The sequence below is a fragment of the Antechinus flavipes genome, chromosome 4 (genome assembly GCF_016432865.1).
Source record: "Antechinus flavipes isolate AdamAnt ecotype Samford, QLD, Australia chromosome 4, AdamAnt_v2, whole genome shotgun sequence".
NCBI classification, from domain to species: domain Eukaryota; kingdom Metazoa; phylum Chordata; class Mammalia; order Dasyuromorphia; family Dasyuridae; genus Antechinus; species Antechinus flavipes.
Genome location: NC_067401.1, coordinates 84,239,322 through 84,263,491, shown reverse-complemented (window position 1 = coordinate 84,263,491; position 24,170 = coordinate 84,239,322).

Genomic DNA, 24,170 nt, shown 5'->3' with positions numbered 1-24,170 from the left:
ATGAGAAAATAGGATTTGAGGCAGCTAGGTGGCCCAGTGGATAGAATCTTATCTTTGGTGTCAGAAGCATCCTGGTTGCAATCCTTCCTCAGACAATTAATTGTTTTATGATCTCAGCCTCTTAATCTCAGCCTCATTTTCCTTATCTGCAAAGTGGGGATAATGATATACCTACTCTACAGAACTGTTGTGAAGATTTATTTGTTATTCAATTATATCTGAGCCATTTGGGGTTTCCTTGGCAAAAATACTAGAGTGGTTTGCCATTTTCTTTTCCAGCTCATTTTACAGATGAGGAAACTGAGGCAACTAGAGTTAAGTGATTTGCTAGGGTTCAGTAACACAGTAAGTCTCCTTGAGACTTGTAGAATACTTTATGAATGCTAGTTATTATAACTCAGGTGAAGTAAAATCATGGCATTTCCAAGCTGGAAGGGACCTTAACTGAAGTCATCTCCTTTAGCCCAACCATCCCATCTACAACATGACAAATGGTCATCCAGTCTTTGAAGATACCTAGTAAAGGGGAGCTTGAGGCAACCTATTCTACTTTTTCAATAGCTTTAATTATGAAGAACTTTTCCACTGCAACCAGATCAAATCTTTTTTGACTATAACAAGGATTCCTCGAAGCTCATTTTCAAAAGACTTTTTTAATTGGAGAGATTGACTATTTGGTGCTCTCTGCCTTTATGAGGAATGAAGGTGATGAAACCTTGGGAGAAGAGTGATCCTGTTTGTTTTGGCTTCCAACTTCAAGAGAAAATACCTTCCATATTCTTTCTGAATTTTGCCTGAAAGGAGAAAAAGGTTCTGGGAAGAAGTTGACATAACTTTTAACTGCTGCTTTTAGTTCTCTCTGCTGGAATCAAGCAAAAGATATCTAATTCCTAATTTTTCTTTTACCTGATAGACCTTCAAGCACTTGAAGCTAATTATTCTTCTCCCAACCATCTTCTCTTCTCCAGGATAAATATCCTTAATCTCTTGAATTTCTTGAAGGGTCTCAGTACTGAACAGGTAGTTCAAATGCAGAGTAACCTTTCTAGTCTTGGAAATTATGATTCATTTTATGTAGATTATATGTGAATTAGATTTTTTTTTGGCTCTATATTTCACTGCCTACCGAAGCTGAGCTTGAAGTCCACGAATATTCATAGATAGTTTTGTCAATGAATTAATATCTAGTTATGCTTCCTTGTTTTGCAATTGTGTGGTCTGTTTTTCTGAACCCAAGTGAAAGACTTTACATTTCCCTATGTTAAATTCTGTTAGATTTACACAAATGCTGTAGATGGAACATTTCCCCCCCCCCAATGTTTTAGTTCTTTCCTAGATTTGTGGCATTTGCATGTTTGATAAGTATGCCATCTCTTCCTTTATCTTCTCCCATTCACCATAACCCTTAAAAAGCATAAACCCATGAATGAGACTCATTCTCTCGTTATCAAACTTCTCTTCTATATTAATGGGAGAAGAGAATGAGCTCTCTAGTTATCTTTGGGAAATTATAGAGTTCCTTTAATGACCCTAAGCTTCCCATAGAAACCAATGTTTTGAATAATCTTTTAAATGCCAAGATTTTACCAATGTTAACTGAATGGCTATATAAATTGCAATATGGTAGAATTTCAGGAGAAATAAAAATAAATATTAAACCCTTGACAATGGAGAGGCACATGGGAGATATGAGCAATTTTTTACAAATAAGGAACCCCAAAAAAGATTGAGAAACCCTCAAAATGTTAGGAGAAAGTAGGCGGGTAGGTTAGATCTTATGGTGAATTTTTGGGAGGATACAGATAAGAATCTCGTGGGTTGGACAAAGATAGCTGGATAGCTTCATTGTTGTAAGGACTTTTTAAATTAATGAAATCAAAAGCTATTTTTGCAAATCTATTTTTATTATTTTATTTAGTTCTTGAAAGTTTGTTTAGGTTGTATGAATTGGCTTGTTAAAAATAACTTGTATAAATTTATATTTCTAACTTTTTCCTTGGGGAAAAAAAAGTTCATGATGCACTGGAGTGATGCTGATTCACCATCTAAAATAATTGATTCTCTTGCTTTCTTTTCCTATCAGGGTTAACGCCTTGAAAAAAACATCCATTTCTCCTCCTACTGTTATACTGCTGACTGTTGAATACTGCAAAAAGAAGTTCTGCATCCATCCTAAACTGGACCCTTTCTGCTTCATGCCAATCTTTTTAATTCTTTGTTGGTTTTTAGGCACTGTTTTCCTCCTACCTCTCCAGCCTCTTTTTGGTCTCCTTTGCTGGATTTCTTTATCGGCTCCCTAACAATAATGTCTATGAGGCTGTCTCAAACACCTTCCCCCTTCCCTACTTGGTTCACTTGGTCTAAGTAATCATTAACTTTCTTGGTTCAGTGATTGTCTCTGTGCAAATGACTTCCAAATCTGCATATCCAGCTTTAATCTCCTGAACTTCCTTCCTGAGTTATCAGCTGTCTGCTAGACATCTTTATGTGAATGTGCTATTGGTATATTATAATAAAAACCTGATGTCTTTTGGTCTCTAAGACAAGAAGTTAGGAATGGACATAGATAATCCATTGCTTGAGATGGGTCAGTATACAGGTACAGATGCACTTTTTTATTTTGACAAAAAGAGTCATATTTACAAGTAATTATCAGTGGATGATCCCTGAGCTGAGCCTAGTCCTTGAGAAATTTCATGAGACTGAGGAGTGAGCAGTGTCTTTGGGGAAATAGATGGAAATGGAAAAAACCAGACAGTTTTATTTTAGTGTGTGATAGGCTATTATACACGGGGACAATGAAAAATAAGAGGAAGGACATATATTACAACCTCCTGAGCCCAACCTTGCCCTAATTTGCCTTTTCAGCCTTTTCTCAAACTATTCCTTTGCACACCTTCTATATTTCCATCCAAATGGACCATTTAAGAATGGCTTCCCAAATTCAGTGGTCCATTTCCTGTTACCATGTATGAACATGCACGTATGTTCCTTCCCCCCAACACTATCCCCTTATCTAGAATATACTCTGTGTTCCTGTGACTCTCAGAATCCTGAGCTTCCTTCAAGATTGCCTCTAGGTATTGAACACCTTTTTGAAGACTTTCCTTGAATCCCCCTAGTGAGTCTTTTCAATAAAATGTAACCTCCTTGAAGACAGGTTGTTTCTCTTTTCTGTTTATATATATCCCCAGTGACTTCCTTGCCACATGTTTGATACTTCATAAAATGTTTGTTGAATTGAAACAAATCTAACAATTTAAGTAGACAGTTCTAAGCTGCTAAATAATTTCTTGAGATTCTTATAGCAAAAGAATAATTCTATCTACCCATCATGGGATAGTAATGATGCTTACCTATCTCACAGGAATATTGGGAAAATCCATTAGGACTTATGAAAACAAGGAAATGTGCTATGGAGAAAAAGAGGTGTGTGGAAAAATTTTCATATGAATATAACTCCATCCTCCTAACTAAAAGATTCTGAATTCCACAATAAGGACTCAGAACCTGGGATAGAACTCTAAGCATGAAGGAACACTGATATTTTATCTCATCAGTGGTAGGAGCTAGCTAGTGATTTGTTGTTGTTTGGTCATTTTAGTCCTGTCCAACTCTTGGTGACCCCATTTGTTGTTTTCTCAGCAAAGATACTGGAATGGTTTGCCATTTCCTTCTCCAATTCTTTTTACAGAGGAGGAAACTGAGGCAAACAGATTAAGTGATTTATCCAGGATCATGCAGATAGTGACTGAAGCCAGATTTCAATTTAGGAAGATGAGTCTATTTACTGTGGCACCTAGTTGCCCATAAGTTAGTGATTAGTGGGACCTAAACCACCTAAACAGAAAAAAAAATCATTGTAAACAGTAAAAATAGAAGTTCAGCATACCTTGTGTTGTCTCTTGATTCTATAGGAACCACCTTCTTAGTTAGAGACTTTCATCATTGTCTTAGAAAGAGCCCAATTTGATCTATTTGGGAAAGTTGAATAACAAGACATCTCTGAAAGCCTTAGAAGAAAGAGTATTGAAAATTGGAGACTTTTTAAGCATTGTAAATTTGATTAGAGAGATTTATGTGGTAAAATTGTTGCAAAAGAAGCTACATAGTATATTGCAAAAAAAGCTACAGAGTATAATTCAATGGATAGAAGAATGACCTTGAAATCAGAAAGCAATTATATAGATAGTGTAAGAAAGGACTTCAGGCTAACTTGGAGGCACAGTGAATAGAGTCAGGAAGATTCTGACTTTAATGGCAAAAATAATAATAAATGAATATAATAAAAAAGAATTCCTGGGTTAAAATTTGACCTCAGGCACTTCCTAGTTGTGTGATCCTAGGCAAGTCGCCTAACCCTATTTGTCTCAGTTTTCTCATCTGTAAAATGAACTGGAAAAGAAAGAGGAAAACCACTCTAGTGTTCTCTGCCAAGAAAACCTTAAATGGGGTCACAGAGAGTCTGACAGGACTGAAAAATCAGTGAAAGAGAAAGACTTCAGAGGACTTTTAACTTCACCCTTCATTTATAAAGAAATTGAGACCTGAGATTATGACTCATCCAAGGTCACATAGGTCACAAGCAGCAAGGGCTGGATTTTTTGAATGAAAGTTCTGGACCCCAAAGAGAGCCTCTTTCCCACTCTACCACTACTAGCCTCAAAGGTTCTGCCTCTGAGACATGCTGGCTCTGGGATTGTGTGGACATATCCTTTAACTCTTCAAGTGCCCTAAGGAACTCTTCTTGTAAGTTACAGATACATTGTAACTTCATCTCCAAAGACCGTTTCCACAATGGGAGTTAATTACATTAAAGAAGTTACAAATAGGGGCAGCTAGTTGGTGCAGTGGATGGAGCGACAGCTCTGAAGTTAGGAGGACCCCTCTCAGACACTTGATACTTCCTAGCTGTGTGATCCTAGGCAAGTCACTTAACTCCAGTTGCCTCAGCAAAAAAAAAAAAAAGTTACAAGTTTATACATTCCCCCTTAAATATTTTTCTCTAGTCAACTTTTTAAAGCTACTTTAAAATCAAGGTAGCTAAATCATTCATGAACCTTAAAGAATTTAGCTTTCATTTTCCAAATGCTGAGAATTCATAACTCAGAGTCTATTTTTTCGACAAGCTACAGAATAGATCATGCTGTGAACTCTGACCTAAATCTGCCATCATCCATTCATCTCAGAGAACTTTCAAAATATTTTTAGTCTTAGCTCACCAACCAAATTTGGCTGCATGTTTTATGTATGCTTTAACTTAATTCTCATCTATCATGTCTACCCTTAAGGTAATAAACTTTAGAATCCATTTCATTTCCGTACTCTTCATTCCCTCCTACGGTGTCCTGTACCTACTGAAGACTCAGCAAATTTGAGCTGACAACCTTAATGAGACGTGGCACTTTATAGCATAGTTAGCTAATAAGATAATTAATAATAATAGACATTTAAAGCAATTAGCACCTATGCAAAACCAGTTTTAATGTACATCTTCAGAACTATAAAATGGACCATAACAGATTCAGAAAGCATTTTAACAATAGTTCTTGCAATATTACTGTAATACATGGCCCATCACTCTGTAACATCTATAAAAGATTAAAGATTTACTGTGGAAAAAAGGAAGAAGAGATAGATATTCTCCAAGTCATGACAAATAAATCAAAAATCTTAGAAATCTTTCTGGCAAAAAAAGATGCATTTACTTTAACAAAACTATAAAGACTGATGATAGGTGTGTACCATTGGATTTATCAGATATAATTAAAAGCAGTTTTTCTTTGCGTGGAGCTTATAAAATAACTAAAATCTAAGGAATGGAATAAAACTCCTCCATAGGTGACATCTGAGTGAACATGTTGACAAAAATGCATGAAATCAGCCTTGTATATTTATTTATGGAAACTGAGGAGTTTATGATAGCTATCCAAGATCATGTCCCCACTGCTAGTAATGAAAGAAGAGTTATTCTTAAGGAGATTGGACTTCAGTGATTGTTGCAGATTCTACAATGAAATGTTAGCTGTCCAACACATTCCCAGCACCTGCTGAATATCTAGCATGAACTGATGCTATAGGCATCCAAAGCTTACTGTTTTTCATGAACTGACAGACAAATCCCTATAGCATAATTAGAGAACACAAAATATTCTGAGAATTCAACCAAAAACTGTATTGAATCTGGATATCACAGACCAAATAGACCAAAGATTGCTTAGAACCTTTTTTCCATAAAAACTGCTATTTCCATCTCATTCTTCAGGCTGTGGGGAATGACAAGCTTTTAAATATAGCAGAAAAAAAATCAAAATTGTGTGAGAATAGGATGAGGTGTACATATGAACCATGTCATCTTGTCTGCCACTGGAAGAGTACTGGGGATGCTTTCAGTTGGCCTACAGAAGATGATGTTAATCCAACACTACCATTCCAAGGAGACCAGTGCCTAATCTTTGTCTATTAAGTGCCTCTCTGTTCAGCTGTGTCCGACTTCATGACCCCAAGAATCACAATACTTAAGGCTTTCTATAGATGAACCTTTTTTTATGGTGATTGCTTAGCTAGTTTTCATTCTCCCGTAGTCCCATGCTTTGTGAAGGGAAATGGGTTTCCATCAGAAGCTTAGAGTCAAGGCAACAAATCGGATACACTTTTAATGACTAATTAGGTCACTGGCAAGAGTTAGTTTGACTCAGGACAGGCAATAGCTAAACCAGTTTTCTTGTTTGGCCATGTAGTTACCTTGGCACCAAATTCCTGGGTGTAGCAAGCAGTTATTTTCTTGTGGTCTTATGGAGTTATTTGATGATTCTTGACTGTACTGGTTCAGAAGAACTGGGCAGAACTAAGGAACACACTTGTCCAAGCTCAGAGCCCCCAGGAGTTTTGTCCAGGGGAAGGATTCTGTTTAAGTTAATTTACCCTTGGCAGAACACAACTCGCTTTTATTATTATTTTTTTTAAGATGAGATAAAAAGGCTCATAAACAGAGAGGATATAAAATAGCTCTCACTAAGCAAACATTACACTGATTTATTTGTTAGTAAAATCCAAACCATATGGGTTCTTTTCCTTTAAAATACACAAGGGGTTCAAGATTAAGGGGGCAGACACTTGGCAGATTTTCTTTGGATTTCAGTGAACCTGTTGTATTTGAAAAATAGAGCTAGAGTAGCTCAGTAATCCTCTGGGACAGCCTGGCTGGCTCACCCTCATCTATAGCACAGAGCTTTCCAAGGGCTGGGCTCTCCCTTATGGAATTCTGACTGGCTGGAGAGTTCAGGAACCTAGGCTGACTCCTCTTAAGCTTTTCTGTCCCACTCTCCTAACAGCAAGAAAGAAACAGAAAGAAGAAATTAAAAACAAAGAAGTGAAATCTGTCGCCACAGATTTGTAGGTCTTCTCAGATTGCACTGAGCCAAATGTACATCCTTTTTATGAGTCTTATACCTGGGAGCCAAAGTGGGGGGGGTCTTCTCTAAAGTCCAAGGGTAAGCATCTCTTGTTGGACAGAATTTTAGCTGATCATGTGATGCATGTCAAACCTTAAGGATTGTTGATGGGGTCAGTACAGATTTTTGAAGCTGTTGGAAAATTGGTGGAAGACCTAGAACCATGCTTCTTCAATGGGGATTTATTCCAATGCTAAAATCTCATTCAAGGGTTGCAATAGTCAACAAATTCTGGGGAACTTTATTGATCATATTGCCTGTAGTCTGAGAGGCTCAAGGGCCAGATAAATCCAAATTTTCTAGTTCTCATCAAGCACCATCACCTCTTATGGGCACAAAAATAAGTGAATAGTGGGTGGGTAGCATTTTTCAGATTCTTGTAGTTAGTTGCCATTACAATGACATTTCTTTTGAATAGACAGTGGTGAAGAGAACAAGATATCTGAGTTTATTCCATACCATTAGTAATTCAATTAGCAAATTAAATTGATGTGCCCCAACAATCAGATAGGTCAAAGGTCATTTTATCCCATATTCTGAGAAGATGCTCTTTCTAGTGTTAGGTTTGAGCTTTCAGAATAAATATATGAAAAGATAGAGGGAAGGAGGGAAGATGTGTAGATAGCACTATATCTGTAAGGATGGACTCCTGTGATGGATGAAGTTAGTCATCAGTTATCCACCAGACTAAATGTTGAAGCTACCTTTTCCCCTAGACTTGTTCAATCATTTAGTAAGTATTCAATGACTTTTTATGATGTAATATATGTAGTACTTGGGCATGAGTTGGAAAGACCAGGATCAGATCTTACCTCTGACCCCTGCTGTAATCTTGCTTCAGGCACTTCCCTGGGGCTTATTTCTCCTATTTTTGGTTATTTTTGATTATTCTCATATTGTATTCTAGGCACTGTAAAGAAGAATACGGCATGATTTCTTTCCTCATGGAGGCTAGAGAATTCAAACCCCAGTTTTGTTGCCCTTATTAATTATATGACTTTGGACCAATCACTATTTCCTTGAGCCTCAGTTTTCTCATCTGTAAAATGGGGCTGGATTTGATGACTTCTAGGTCTCTGCTAAAACCAAATCTTTGCTCCTGTCAGTTGAGGAGATTGGGGAAGACCCAAATCTGTAAGATTGGGAAAGGCTCTATAAGACCTGTAAAGATCCTTCCAGTTCTACTACCCAATTAAGAAGCTTGTTTATCAGTTAATTAACATTTGTTTAACAGTTAGTATATACCAGACATGTGCTAAATAAGGCAGCTTGTTGGTGAAAATGGATAGGGGGGGAGGCTTCAACTTTCTGAATTCCAATCCAGCCTTAAACCCTTACTATCTGTGTGACCCTGGGCAGACCACTTCAACCTGTTTGCCTCAGTTTCCTCATTTGTGAAATGAGCTGGAGAAGAAATGGCAAACTACTCTAGCAGCTTGGTCAAGAAAATCCCAAATGGAGTCATGAAGAATTGATTGCTGCATGCTGGGGATGCAACAAAAGTCAAAAACCATTCCCTAAATGTGACTATACCAGGCAGAGTGAGCAGTTCTGATTTGTGAAAGTTTACCAACTATTCTGTTGTCTCAGCAAAAAGCACCTGTATTCTCCCTTACATTATAGTAATTTCCCACTTGTTCATGAAGTTCAGAATGCAGGAAGGAACTTTCTCACTGGCTCTGAGGCTTTAGTTAGCCTTTGAATAAGACCTTGAAGGTCTTGTTGAGTTCAAGAACTCATATCTCTGCTAACATGGTAGGGCCCTCATTCTAAGAAAAACAGGGAGAGGGTCACTGATTTATCCAATGCACATTCCCTTCATTTGACTGAAAGGTTTTGACTTGTATGAGTCTATCAGGAGGGGTTGAGTTCAGCCTCTCCATGAAATACCTGCTTGCTCTGAAATATTTCAACAGAATAAAAGCCTGTTGTATTAAAACACATTATGTGCTTTCCCAGAAGCTGCGGGTTTGTAAACCAATCTGTTAGACATCCTGCACACAGGCAGACAGCAGGAGGTCCCCATAGCCTTCTTTTTTTTCTGAAGTCAAGATCTTTTAGAAGAAGTTTCATTGACCTCTCTCATGTAATAAGGAAGAAGTGTCAGTTGAAATGCATGTTTGGTCCACCTTCTTTCTTCCACCTACTGGACTTATTTTAAAAATAATGGCGATGACTCCAGGCCCATTTCTTTTTATACAGTAAGTGTGTTCTGGGAAAAAAAAATGTTGCAGGCCAATTAGGTTTCAGTGAAACAGTTAACAGTGTCTATGATTTGGTGGGAATTTATTAATTAATAGTAATAGCTAGCATTTACACAGCTTATTTAGCTTTAAGGTTTGTAAAGCATTTTGCATGGCTTGTCCAGGGTGAGATTGCTAGGAAATGTTTCCAGATTAGATCTCATTCTAATCATTGCTCCACCTAGCTGCTAAAGGAATAGCAGAAATTATTTCTTTATTACATTGTCATGTTTCTCAATATTTTCATATTATGTACTAAGCATTGAAGAGGATACAGAGAAGAATAAAACATGATTTTTTTTTCTCATTGAGCTAGAAAACTTGGCTTCTAATCTGAGTTATGTCCTTTTTTATTTGTATAACTTTGGGCAAAGCACCATCTTCCTGGGCCTCAGTTTCCTTATTTGTAAAGCAAAGAGTAAGGACTCCATAAAATATCTAAGGTCCCTTTCAGCTCTCAATCTATGACCTTATAAGGAGGTTGATTTCAGAAAATCCTGGAAAGACTTACATGAACTGATGTTATGTGAAGTGAGTAGAACCAAGAGAACATTGTACACAACAATTAAAAGATTATGAGAGGGTCCACTGTGATGGACTTGTTTCTTTTCAACAATGAGGTGATTCAAGATAATTCTAATAAACTTATGACAGAGAGAGCCATCTGCAACCAGAGAGAGAACTATGGGGACTGAATGTGTATCAAAGCATAGAATTTTCACCTTTTTTTGTTGTTGTTTGCTCATTTTTTTTCTTGTATTTTTTCCCTTTTGATCTGATTTTTCTTGTGCAGCATGATGAATATGGAAATATGTTCAGAAGAATCGCATATTTGACCTATAACGGATTGCTTGCTGTTTTGGGGAGGGGAGGAGAGAAATTTGGAAAACAAAGTTTTACAAAGTTGAAAACTATCTTCATGTGTGTTTGGAAAAATAAAATACTATTTTTAAAAAAAAAATCTATGCTCTTAATTGAGAAGCTTGTCAGTCAAGCATTTGTTGAGTCATCATTGTGGTCCAAGTTCTGTGGAAGTATAGCTGTGAAACTGCCATCCCTTTTGTCTAATGAGGTCATATTATAGGTGAGGAATTCTCAAGGTTGACCAGATGGTCTGGAATGGAGTTGGAACTCAATCTTGGATCCTTTCAACTCCAGAGCCCCTTTCTGCTCTGTCCTCTTAGATTATATTGAAAAGTTGCGATGATTCTGTTTTGTTATTTTTGTGATCTTTTTTGTGTCCTGGATTTTCCTATAGCATTCTAGGGATTGTAGTGGATTCTATAGTGGGGTACAAAGCCTGGTCTTGGGACATAATTCAGGGGCTGTGTGCTTTTTTAAGCAGAGGAAAAAAAAAGTTTAACTTAAACATGTTGATGGGCAAAAATAAGTATATTTCAATTCAGTTCAATCCCCAAACCAATTTTTAAGTGGCTAATAGGTATCAGGTGTATATAGTCTTTGATTCCTGAAAATTGAAAAGGTATCACTTATTCATTCATACAGACATTCGTTCATTTTTGTCTGGATGTATAATTTTATTTTGTCCAAGTATAGAGGGCTGAAACTCTTGAGTCATTGCACTGAGGTCGGTTCAAGCACTTAGGGCTAATTACCAATTGGACAATATTCCATGGATATGTGCTTGGGGAATAGCCCTTCCCACTATCCTGTGCTGGCTCTATAATTGGTGTATACAGAGAATTGTAGGAGGGACTAGGGGGTGGAGTAAGACTAGCCAGAGTTACTTTGGCAGTGGATGAGGAAGAAGGAAGTTACAGAGATCCTGCTTCCATCCCCTTCACTTCTACCCCTAAAGACCAAGAATAAAGACTAAGGACTCTTGTTTATCCTGACTCTGGCTGATTCTAAGGTATCCTGGGTGCTAACGAGGTCATCACATCTAAGGAGATCAGAACTTGGCTCTGTGACTTAGAGCCTAAAAAATGGCCCATGTTAAGTGACTTGCTCAGGGTTACATAGCCATTAATAGTAAGAAATGGAACTTTAATCCATACCTTCCTGGTTTTAAGTCTTTTGTCCCCATTATGTCAAATACCTGAATTCCTTTTAAATAGGGATCCTTAACTTGGGGGGAGGGAGAAGGAAGTAATATTGGAGATGAGTCTGTTGATGCTTTTTAAAACTGATAATTATATTTTAATATAATTGGTTTCCCTCATAATGTTACATATCTATATTTTATTATTGCATAGTCAACTATTATATAGTGTCTTCTATGTGCCAGGCACTGTGCTAATCCCCTTGCAAATGTTATCATATCTGATCTTCACAAAAACCCTTTGAGGTAGGTACTGTTGGTATATCATTTTGTAGTTGAGGAAACTGAGACAGAGTTTAAGTGACTTGCCCAGAATCACATAGTTAATGTCTGAGGCCTGATTTTCACTCAGTTCTTTCTGACTCCAGGTCTCACGCTCTATTTGTACCATCTACCAGCATTAAGAGGTCTCATGTTTCATTACACTATAAAAGGGGCCTATGACACAGAAAAAGGTTAAGAATTTCTGCTTTACAATGAGGCTTGAAATTGCCAAGGAATGTAGTAACTTACCTTTGCTTATCTGTATTTATCTTTTTAAAAAACCAGCATTGGTGATAGTTGCCCACTTTCTCTATATCTTGGTGTTGATGGGGAGAAAGACATGAGCTGTGCCAGAGATTTTCCTACACAGTGCACCTGTCAGACATATCCTTTGGCTGGCATCTCTTGTAGATGTGTAGGGCTCAGCAGACATTCATTTTAATCTCATAAATCTTTGCTGGCACATTTGCCCCCTGCCACCAATTTCCAGCTATTGCTGGCTCATTGAGGCTTCTTGCATAGTATTTTGGTGATAGGAGAAGTGCTCCTTCAGCACCCTGGAAGTTTTTGTGAGTGTAATGGATGCTCACGACCATTCAGCCATGGTGAGTATATTTCACAGGTCCAGTAATGCCTTTCCCTGGTGAATTGTGATACTGATGGGTCATGGGGTCCATGTGTACTGTAACCATCAGGGTCATAGAGCTCTTTGGAAGTTATCAGCATTTTTACTTTTGTTTAAATGGACAAACAAAACCATTCTTTTCTGTTTTAACTTACCTTCTGTGTAAAGTGGTTAACCTGTGAGGACTCCAAGGAAACACTGAATCTTTGAAAGAATATGAACATTTCTGTTTGAAAATCTGTTCTCAAATTACTGCTCTACCATTTGAAAATTGGGGGCTTGGAGTCTTAAAACATGTGTCTGACCTATTCAGCAGCAGCCAAACTTTGCTTGGCTTTCTCAGTCTAATTGTTTTCTGACCACCCAGTGAAAGAGAAGGATGATAGTCCTTTTCTTGCAAATTTCTTTTCTTTCCTTCTTCCTTTGGCCTTTCTTCTACTTCACAATTTATTTAATGGTACATGAGACTAAAGAACTTAGTTTACTTCAGATGGGAATGGGTAACAGCTTGTGATACAGTTTTTTTTTAATGTAAGGCATGCCAAAAGGAATAGAATGAGATCAGTCTAAAGAGGTTGGATCAAGGTTGGGAATGGTCTTAAATGACAACTGAAGAGTTTGTAGTTTATCTTAGGGAATGGGCAATGGGAAGAGAGTCACTGAAGGTTTTTTTTTTAACTTTCTTTTTTTTATTATATAGCTTTTTATTTACAAGATATATGCATAGGTAATTTTTCAGCATTGACAGTTGCAAAATCTTTTGTTCCACCTTTTCTCCTCCTTTCCCTCACCCCCCAGATGGCAGGTTGACCAATACATGTTAATATGTTAAAATCTAAGTTAAATCCAATATATGTATACATGTCCATACAGTTATTTTGCTGTACAAAAAGAATCAGACTTTGAAATAGTGTACAATTAGCTTGTGAAGGAAATAAAAAATGCAGGCGGACAAAAATAGAGGGATTGGGAATTCTATGTAGTGATTCATAGTCATCTCCCAGAGTTCTTTCACTGGGTGAAACTGGTTCAGTTCATTACTGCTCTATTGGAACTGATTTGGTTCATCTCATTGCTGGAGATGGCCAGGTCCATCAAAATTGGTCATCATATAGTATTGTTATTGAAGTATATAATGATCTCCTGGCCCTGCTCATTTCACTCAGCATCAGTTCATGTATCACTGAAGGTTTTTAAGCTGGAAGAATAACATAGAACTTTGAAGTGAAGTATTTGGAAGTATTTTCCAATTCACACATTTAATTTGGCTGAAATTTTCATGCTTATTTCCCATTCCTAAGAATAATGCCATGTTATTTTGCCAGTGAAGAGCTTCATAGGAAAATTGGTAGAAAAGATATCAGAGAAATAAATGTATATATGTTCAGAAAAAGGAGGTAGGAAGAAGAAGAATAATCAGTGGAGAGATTACATATTTGATGTTGATGTGATGTCCTGGGAGTTAGAGGAAGGCCTTCATCTCTGCCTCCTCCCCTGCTAAGTGTATGAATCTCTGTGTTAGATTTACAGAGAATACAAAGGAAAGGTCATCTCATATATGTTGGCGTCAGATAGTTCTAGGAGAAGGGTGATTACAGTAGAAGTGAAATTCCAAAGTATCTTTTTTTTAATTGGATTGATATTTTGTGAATCTTCTAAAGAAGTAGTCTTCTTTCACATGGATATCATGTAGCCATGAACCTGACATGATGAGATAACTCATCTGATTAATAATTGGTTTCCTTTGTATCTATGCATTTAAAAACATTATTTTGAGATGGGGTTCATAGATTTTACTAGGTTGTTAGAGAGGGCTGTGACAAAAAAGGTCAAAGATACTAGTTATAAATATAAATTATGAATTTTTTATTTTCATTGACTTCAGTGATAAAATTGAAAACATTTTTTCTTTTGGGAGAAATTGGCCAAGAGTCCCACTTCAATTTTTCTTTCTTTCTGACTAGAATAGGAAAGTATATGGCAAATCCCATACATCTTTTTCATCATCAACATTTTCCTTCATTTATCCTACTGCTGATATCCTCATTGCCTGTTCTCCTTGCCCTCAGAATTATAATATGGTTTCCTGATTTACTTTTATTTTGGTTGGGTATTTCCAATGTCTAGTAGAGCTGGGTTTCGAAATTGCATTATCTTTCCCATCAGATTTGTAGGTGTTACTGCTTTGCCCCACATTTTAAACTTTGGAAATTCATCAAAGAAGAGAGATAGCCATCTCTCTTGAACAGTTAAGACATTCACCTGGGAAGAGGCAGTGGGCCAGACTAAGTTATTAGCTAAGGTCCTTTTTAGACAGGCTGTGATCACCAAGCTTTTAATTCACATTGGAAAGAGGAGTGGGCTGGAAAGACAGGCTGGGACTGCTACCACTTACCCTCAGAGAGTGGATTCAGAAAATAGAGTGATCCCACAGACAAAGCAGTGCACATGGTTCAGGCACATGGAGGGCCTACAATTGTTAATTAAAGGAAATATCCTAAAGCAGGAAACATCTTATCATTTTAGGAATAGTCTGCACCTATCCTAAGAGGCTGTTAATTCCTTCCTAGGAAAAGAGAGCAGTTAAAGTCTCTCTACCCTAATTCACACACACCTTTCATTCCCAGCCTTATCTTAGTGTTTGTGACTTAGTTTTTGATTCCTGAATGAACCATGATTTCTTTGGTGACAGTGGTCACTCCATTGAAGCAAAATGCAATCCCTCACCCCTTAGTCTTTCTGTGCAAATTCATCTGTGTTTTTCCTTAAATCCTCCATAGAGTATTTTCCAGTATAGTTGTTTTGTTCAGTGATTTTCAGTTATGTCTGACTCTTTGTAACCCCATTTGGGGTTTTCCTGGCAAAGACACTGGAGTGGTTTGGTATTTCCTTTTCCAATTCACTTTACATATGGGAAACTGAGACAAACAGCCTGACTAGGACTCTGTCTACTTTGCTACTAGCTGCCCATTTTCCAGTTTACTTAAGACCTTTTCATTCTTTTGGTGCCTTAAGGCATCTCAGGTTCACTCAAATTGTAATCTATTGTTCCAAATCCTGGATGTAGGATTGACTTGTTTCCTTTTTGATCATTCATACACATTAAGAATTAGTCATCTTTTTCATTTAAATTTTTTTTCTTGAAGGGTTAATCTTCTATTACTTACTCCTGAGCAGGTGTCAGAATAATCCTTACCTTGCCCTCATTATAGTCTGAAGAGTGAAATCAAATGACTTCAAAATGGTTAACACTTGTTTTCAACCACTCAGTTTTAACAATCAACATTTCTTTGAATATGAATCTCTTTCTCCTCACAGAACTCTAAGAAAGAGCTTCTGAGCCTTAGGAGAATCAGAAGGAAGGGATATTAAGCAAATAAAAATCTAGATCAAGAGTTGCCTCTTTAAACAGACATATTTCAAATGATGTGACAGAGAGTGTATTGACACTTTTTTTTTCTGCCTCTGACTTAATCTGGCTCCTGGGTATGGTATTTGACCTCTGTCCTTCATCTACCTAATCTACTCATGTGTCACTTTTGACTACTTGGATTCTAGATAGGAGCATAACTTGAGAGCTGGGACAGGTCTTAGAAGTCTGTCCAACGCACTCATGTTATCGTTGAGGAAACTAAGTACCAGATATATTAGGTGATTTGCTTAAGGTCATATAGAGCTAGAATTTAAATCCATATCATAGGATCATAGACCAGTAATTGAAAGGGACTTTCAAAACTATCTAATTAATTCTATACCTCTCTTCTTCCCCTCCCCCTCCCTTTCTCTTCCCCTCTCTTTCCCTTTCCCTCTCCCTCTCCTTTCTTCCTTCCTCTCCCTCTTCTTCCTCCTCCTCTTTCTTCTCTTTCTCCCTCTCTCTCCCTCTCCCTGTCCCTATTCCTCTCCTTGTCTTTTCCTTCTCTCTCTCTCTCTCTCTCTCTCTCTCTCTCTCTCTTTCTCTCTCTCTCTCTCCCTCTCTTTCTCCCCCATTCTAACTCTATGTGACTTTGACCAAATTTCTAATTTGTGTAATATTCTGATGTCTCTTTATGGGTTGTCTAATGATTACCAAAAGCTCTTCTCATATATGTTCCCATATAAACTGCTGTCATTCTGCCATTTAGTGGATGCCTTTATTTATCTGTTCTCTTCTTCTAATTAACACAGTGGCCAAAAACCACACAATTCAATTCCCTGAGAGAGACATATGCTGTCTTCAGTGTGAGACTGTGCTTTGGGAAATCCCCTTCATTAAGCCATTTCATACTATCTAGACTCGAAAACTTTAAAAAGATGTTAAACACACTCTTTTTGCAGGCATATTATTTTGTCTTTAGATACCCAGATTGATCTACATTGGAGATGTGTAATTTGACAGTTAACTAGGTCCATGACCCATGACATGAGTATTCTACCTATATAGATTGTTTATATTATTCCTGTGTTTTCTCATTCTATACATATTCCAAAAATCTTCTAGAGAACATCTCCAACATTATGGAGATTTTCTTCTAAACCTTTAAATATTTGTGGATACCAGCTGAACACTCAAACTGCCTATCTGTCATTACTCATGCACCTGATCAGACTGACCTCTTCTTTTTTGGTCATACATACTTTGAGAATATTTTTATGTCACTTCTCACATAGTGATTTCTGTTGATAATGTGCTATAGCCAATAATTCCTGCATTGCCTTTTGGATCTTTTGAAATCTTAATTTCTCTGATATCACAGTGTTTTATGATTTGTCATCATAGAACATTCCTTGGAGGAGGGGTATGGTAGATTAAACTACTTAGAACTACAACTTGACTTTTAGGTTTACAAACTATTAGAACTGGAAAGAACCTTACAGATCACTTAATCCCATTTCATCATTTTATGGAGAAGGCCTCTGAAGCCCTAAGCAGTGACAAAAGAATTCATCACTCTTTCCACTGTCTTAGGTTGCTTCCCTTCAAATTCCATCTCCACCACAATATCACTTCAATCACTACCATATTAACTTTTATTCAGGCTACTTATTAGATAAAATTTGCCTAGATACCGCTTCTTCCTTCTCTTTCATCATCAGTCTTATTAATAACACCTTTGTTGCAGTCATGATTGTTGTTTTCATCACCACCACTACTACCACTGATAGTGCTTGAAATAAACTTTTTTGGTCAGTCATTTAGTGATGACTATTGAATGTCTCTAGTAGAATATTATTGTTTGGCCTTTGTTCCAAGGAAGACCAATGCCGTCATGGGGTGATGTCTGTACTCACTAGTATATTGGGTTTAAGTGAGGCAAGGTGCACAAAGTCTTTCTCTTCCTGAGTCATCAAAATTCAATAGCAAGACACAATTCAAGATTACTGGTGATGGCCTGGGATGCAGTGGAAAATCTTGGTGTCTTTGATGTCTGACTAAGCTCTAAGCTTCAGCTGTCTTCATGGCCACTGGAACAAATTATTCTAATCTATCCATTTTGCCAGGACAAGTCTACACGTGCTTGGGGTAGACATCTCCTTAACTCAGTGTTGGTTACTCCCAGGCTGATTTAGCCTATCTGCCAAGATGGTTTTACTAGGGTGTGGCTGCTGCCCATGCTGTACCTTCTTGGAGCCACAGATGAGCACCAAAAATGGATGAGCAGCCCTGAAAAGGGTTCAGTAAGCTCTCACACCAGAGATTCTAGTCCTCCCTGAGTATTCCATATACCCAATATAGAATAGTAGATTCTTTATAACTACACTAAATATTAAAATTAGAAATATATTTTGTGTACCATAGGACTTTAATTTGTATAAAGTGCTTTCCTTGCAATAACCCTGCCAGTTAGATGACACAGGCATTTTTATTACTCTCATTTTTTCAAATTAGGAAACTTGAGTCTAAGAGAAATTAAGTGACTTGAACACAATCATTCATTAAGTAAGGACTCCAATTCAGGGCTTTGAAATTGAAAATAGCATTTGGGTATGAGATGATAGGCTATTTTCTACTTTTGTTATCTGACTCTCAATTTTCCCATATGTAAAATGGCCTCTGAAGTACCTTATAATTCTAGCTCTGTTTGTGTGACTAGCAAACTTTTATGGTTCTGTCCATTTTACATTTATGATCTTATGTGAAAGAGGAACAACATGACTAACATTTTATCAAAAGACACAGGAGGCAGAGAACAGGCTTCTTGGTTCAGAAAGTTCATAAATCATCTTGGTTGAGAATAGAATGAAACCATCTTTGTTCCACTGCTATCTTCTACAGAAACCAGTCTGTTCTCCCTACCCGCACCTCTGTGGCCCACTCAGCATTGAGATATAACAACAGATGTCTGGGGCTCACTAGAGCTTCCATTACTAGTGGTTACAGTCATCAGTCACACGGAGGGGTAGGAGGATAACAGGCAAATTACTTCTATTAGTCACACCACCAACAGTGTAAAAATGGCTGTTCACATTCAAATGGCTTAATTCTTTTTTCAGCATCCTTGGCAGGTTGGAGAGTTGCAGCCAGGATGCTGGGCTTTTCTCCCCCAGGAGTAAAGTGGAAACGTTCCACTTTTCTACCTCAAACAAGTGGCATGAAGAGCTGAACCTTAGGTGAAGTGGAAAGCTCTACCTGTTTGTATGTACCAGAGAATAGATATATCATAATGGAACTGAAGGGGGTACAGAGCCCACTTGCTCCTTGAGAAACCTATGAGGCATTTCTAGCTTCCTAGGGAAGGAGTATGCTATTCAGCATCATTCTACAAATGTGAATCAAAATGATCCAAATCATGTTGTGGTACCCCCAGAAATCAGTGACCTGCATCAGAATGTCATTTATTGGCATCAGTTCAATTCTACAAACAATTGCTAAACACTTGCTCTGTGCCAGATTCCAGGGATTTAAAGACAGAAGAGAAATTGTCCTTATTCTCAGAAATTTACAGTCTCCCCTAGGACGCGGGAGGAACAATGTAATAATAATTTTATCACTGGAGAGAAGTACTCTCTCTTGCAGAAGCTGAGCATTCCAGCATCATTTTTTTCTAATATTTTGTTAATCTCTCTCCCTGTACTATTTCACCTTCTTATCTCTCACTGAAGCTACCCTTCTTATTTGAACTGGATCTGGAGTCAGGAAGACTCATTTTCCTGAGTTCAAATCTGAATTCAGGCACTTTCTAGATGGCTAACCGTGGGTAAGTCATTTAACCCTATTTGTCTCAGTTTTTACACCTGTAAAATGAGTTGGAGAAAGAAATGGCCAGCCACTTGAATATCTTTGCTAAGAAAACCCTAAATGGGGTCACACCAACTCAGACAGGATTGAAGCAACTCAATAAACCCCATGTATAACTTAACTCTATTTATCTGACCATCTTGACCATTCAAGTCATTGAAGGCTGAACACACTTTGTAAGTTGGCTATCGGCAATACAACTTCCCAATTTCCTTTGACAATCAAGTAAATAGAATTATAAATCATACATCTGTTAAAGTTCCTCATAAAAGACATCTATGCTTTATCAGTAAAGCTTTGATAATGATGAAAGGAAGAAAAAAGCAACAATTATTTTTTTTTATTTCTGTAAAGTTCCAGCATTGAAAGGAATTCAGAATTCATCTAGTCAAGAATAAATCTGTTCTATAACCTCCATGAAAAAGCAATCAAACAGCCCTTGGTGGGAGATCCCCCAGTGTTAAGGAAATTCTATTTTTAGGCATGTCTAATCTGCCTCCCTGTAGTTTTCAACTTCTGGTCCAATTTCTGCTCTCTGGGATTAAGCAAAGCAAAGCAAATCTTAATTCAGCTCCATGAGTATCCAAGGACCGCTATCCTGTTCCCTTTCTATCTGCCAAATAGTCTCATTTCCAAACTAAAAATCTTCATCATTTCAGACCCCATATTATCTTGGACACTTTCTTTCAGCATATTCTAGCAAAATGCCTGGCATATAACAAGCTCTAGTTTTTCAGTTATCTTTCTAAAATATAGACTGATCTGGACAAAACCCTCCAGGTATGGCCTGATGTCAGAGATTTAGTCCAATCCAACAAGGGTTGATGGAGCATCTGCCATATTTCAGGTGATATATAGGGTAGCTGGGATGCAATGACAAAGAAGAAATAAACTTTGGTTTTTAGGAGCTTACAAAAGAATGAGTTTTTTAAAAAAAATTCTCATCTCAAATTAAAGATAAATAAGGATGATTTGAATTGACTGTAAATGGTTCTCTGCTTTTGGACAATCTTAATTGGGTTTATATTTATGAGCAAATGGGCCTATTTCTACATATGGCTCTTAGTATGTTTGACATGGTTAAATAATGAACTCTGGCCAATTTCTGACGTAGGTAATGCTTATCAATATTCTATAATTAGAGTTTTATTTATATTTCTGTTATCAATCATAGTCGTTTGTTTGCTATATGATGCTTTCCTTTACAAAAGCTGATGGATATGATATCATGGATGTGAATATTCCCTCCTCTAGTTGACCTCTGTTTGTTTCCCTTAGTTCTTCCAGATGCCTTGATCCCATGGGGGCTGTCTGGAGGCCTGTCACTGGGGGAATCCCTCTATTCTTTCTTTCCCTTCTATTCACTTTTACTAGTCTTCTGGGAGAGAATATCATGATTGCTTACACCATACGGATGGAACTGGTAAAAGGAAGGAAAATCAGAAGTTAACATCTGATTTGTTAGTTGTTACCTTCTGGGTTTCAACATCTAGTAATACATGCTAAAAACCCTGGGTCTTTGTAGTCCCCCATAGTTCTTTTACCCATTAGACTTCTGGCCTTTCCATCTGTCCTGCAGCTGACCTCCTTTTTATGTGTCATTTTTCTCTCTATCTCTTTCATTTTTGAGTCACCAAGGTGGCAAAATGCTGGACTTGGAGAAAGGAAGAGCTGAATTCAAATCAGATGCTTACTAGCTTGTGTAACTCTGGGCAAATCACTTCATCTATGCCTCAGTTTCTTCAACTGTAAAATGGGGATAATGATAGTACCTATCTCCCAGGTTTATTGTGAAGATCAAATGAAATAATATTTGTGAAATGCTTAATGCAATAGTTATCATAGTAAGTGCTTATATACTTGTGTTCTCTTTCCCTCCCTCCCCACATTGTGATGTGAGATTCTTGAGATCAGTGACTATCTTGTTTTTATTATGTGAATTTCCATGCATGGCACATGCTTTTTCATTCATTCATTCCATTCATTTTCTCTCTAGTGCTTCCCTTCTTGCTCCTCTAATGTAACTCCTCTCCATTTTCCAGCCATAAGCTCACTATGGCTTAATGTGCAGGACTGGGATGTGGTGGTTGTGGTTCTAGTGACCTCATGTGTATCTTTCCAAAATATAAATGCCGATGGATGAACTTTAGGTTGCCCATCAGACTGCATATTAAGTCTAGAAAATAGATATTCTTTATCTATTTGATTTTCGCCTGTGTTTATAATTAAGCCAAATCTGAAAAAAAGTAATACAATGTTCAGTCTTAATAAACATCATCAATACAACAGATAGAATGAGCTTGAAATTTCATAAGACAAAGCAGGCGTCAACTCAGCAGACACTTTGAGTTACTGACACTTGTAATCTACACATAAAGTCCATTTAAGACTAATACATACTTATCCTTCACAGTAGAACTTTAACCAGCACATGATTGGTTAATTTTCTGGTTTTCTTTCCTGTTGCAGACACTAGCCAGTGTCCTGTGACACATGGACTGCTGGGAAAATAAAACAGCAATAAACTGATCTATGCCCAGAGAATGAAGGTGAGGTGATAGAAACAGTCAGGGGACCTTGATGAAAATCAGGTGGCAGGACAGGAGGAAATTTAATATGTCCTGCTTTTTTTCTATTCCTTTTTTGGAGAAGTTTTCTTTCAAAAATGAATCTTATATTGTGGAGATACTCAGGGAGATTATAGTTGACAGATGCTTTTTATTAGTAGAAGATAATTGCTTAAGGGTGGTAGAGAATGGGATATTTGTAACTGGTATGTATGTATAGAGGGTGGGGATGGGGAACTCAAGCTAGTTTTTTTTTTTTAGTCAAAGAAGTTTTTTTTTTTTTTGGTATTTAAAACATAATGGAGAATTTTAAAAAATTAATGAAAACAAGAGAGAAAAATATGTACTTCCATCCTTTTGGGATCATTTTCTTAGTTTGCTGCTTTGTAGATGCCAGTTCAGAGAAGTTAGTCTTTTGGTTTTCTCAGCATTACAATGATCCACAACAATTCTGAAGGACTTGTGATAGAAAAATGCTATCCATACCTAGAAAAAGAACTGATTGTGTCTGAATACCAATTGAAGCATATACTTTTTTTTTTGCTTGCTGAGGCAATTGGAGTTAAGTGACTTGCCCAGGGTCACACAACTAGGAAGTGTTAAGTGTCTGAGGTCAGATTTGAACTCAGGTCCTCCTGACTTCAGGGCTTGTGCTCTATCCGCTATACCAACTAGCTGCCCCTATATAATTTTTTAAACTTTATTTTTCTCAAGGTTTTTTTTTTTTTTTGGTATGTGGAGAGATCTATGTTTTCTTTCACAAAATAACTTATGAAAATGTTTTGCATAACTTCATATATGCTTCCTTAATGGGAGTTGGGAGTAGGGAGAAGGGGAGAGAATCTGGAACTCAACGTTTTAAAAACAAATGTAAAAATCATTTTAGATGTAACTGGGGAAAACAAAATATTAAGTTAAAAAATGGAAAAAAAACTCTTGAAAAAAACAACAAAAGAAATGAGTCTTATGGTAAATTTAGGGAATGATTTGGGGAAGTACAAAGTGATAATGATTTCTCCAGTTAGGTTTAGAATTTTTGCAGGAATATGTCAAGTTGATGTCACATTTAGTCAGAATATGATTCTGGCTAATATAGGACTTAACTGAAATGCCATGAATAGAAAAAAATTCCTTTTCTCTAAGAGCTCATGATCTTCTTTGCCAGGCTGTCTTCCATGCCCAGAATGGCCTTACAGATGTCTGTTCCATTAAGAGCTTTTCCATCTTCTAAATTTTCTGGTTTCATGATTTAAGACAGATTTTTCAGAAAAATTCTCAATAAATTGCTAATATGAAAGTAATTTTCTTGCACATTAACCTTTCACCAACCTTCTTATATTTTAGTGTCATCATGGTACAGTGGAAAGAGCACTAGTCCTGGAGTCAGGAAAGCCTGACCAGAATTTGGCCATAGACTCTGGACAAATCCCTAAACTGCATTAGCCCCATTTTCCTCATCTGTGAAATGAGCTGGAGAAGGAAATGGCCAACCATTTCAGTATCTTTGCCAAGAAAGAGTTGGAAACAACTGAATAATAACAAAGTCAAATGAGGAAGTTGACCTAGAAGATGCTATGAGCATTATCAGTGGATGTTGACTGGACCCAATCTTGCCAGGTAGTGAAGCCTGGGTGACAGATGGGCATGGGAGTGACAGGAGAAGGGAACAAACATTTTTAAGTGCCTACTAATGGGTAGTCATTGTTCTAATGAACACATTATTTACACATATTATCTCT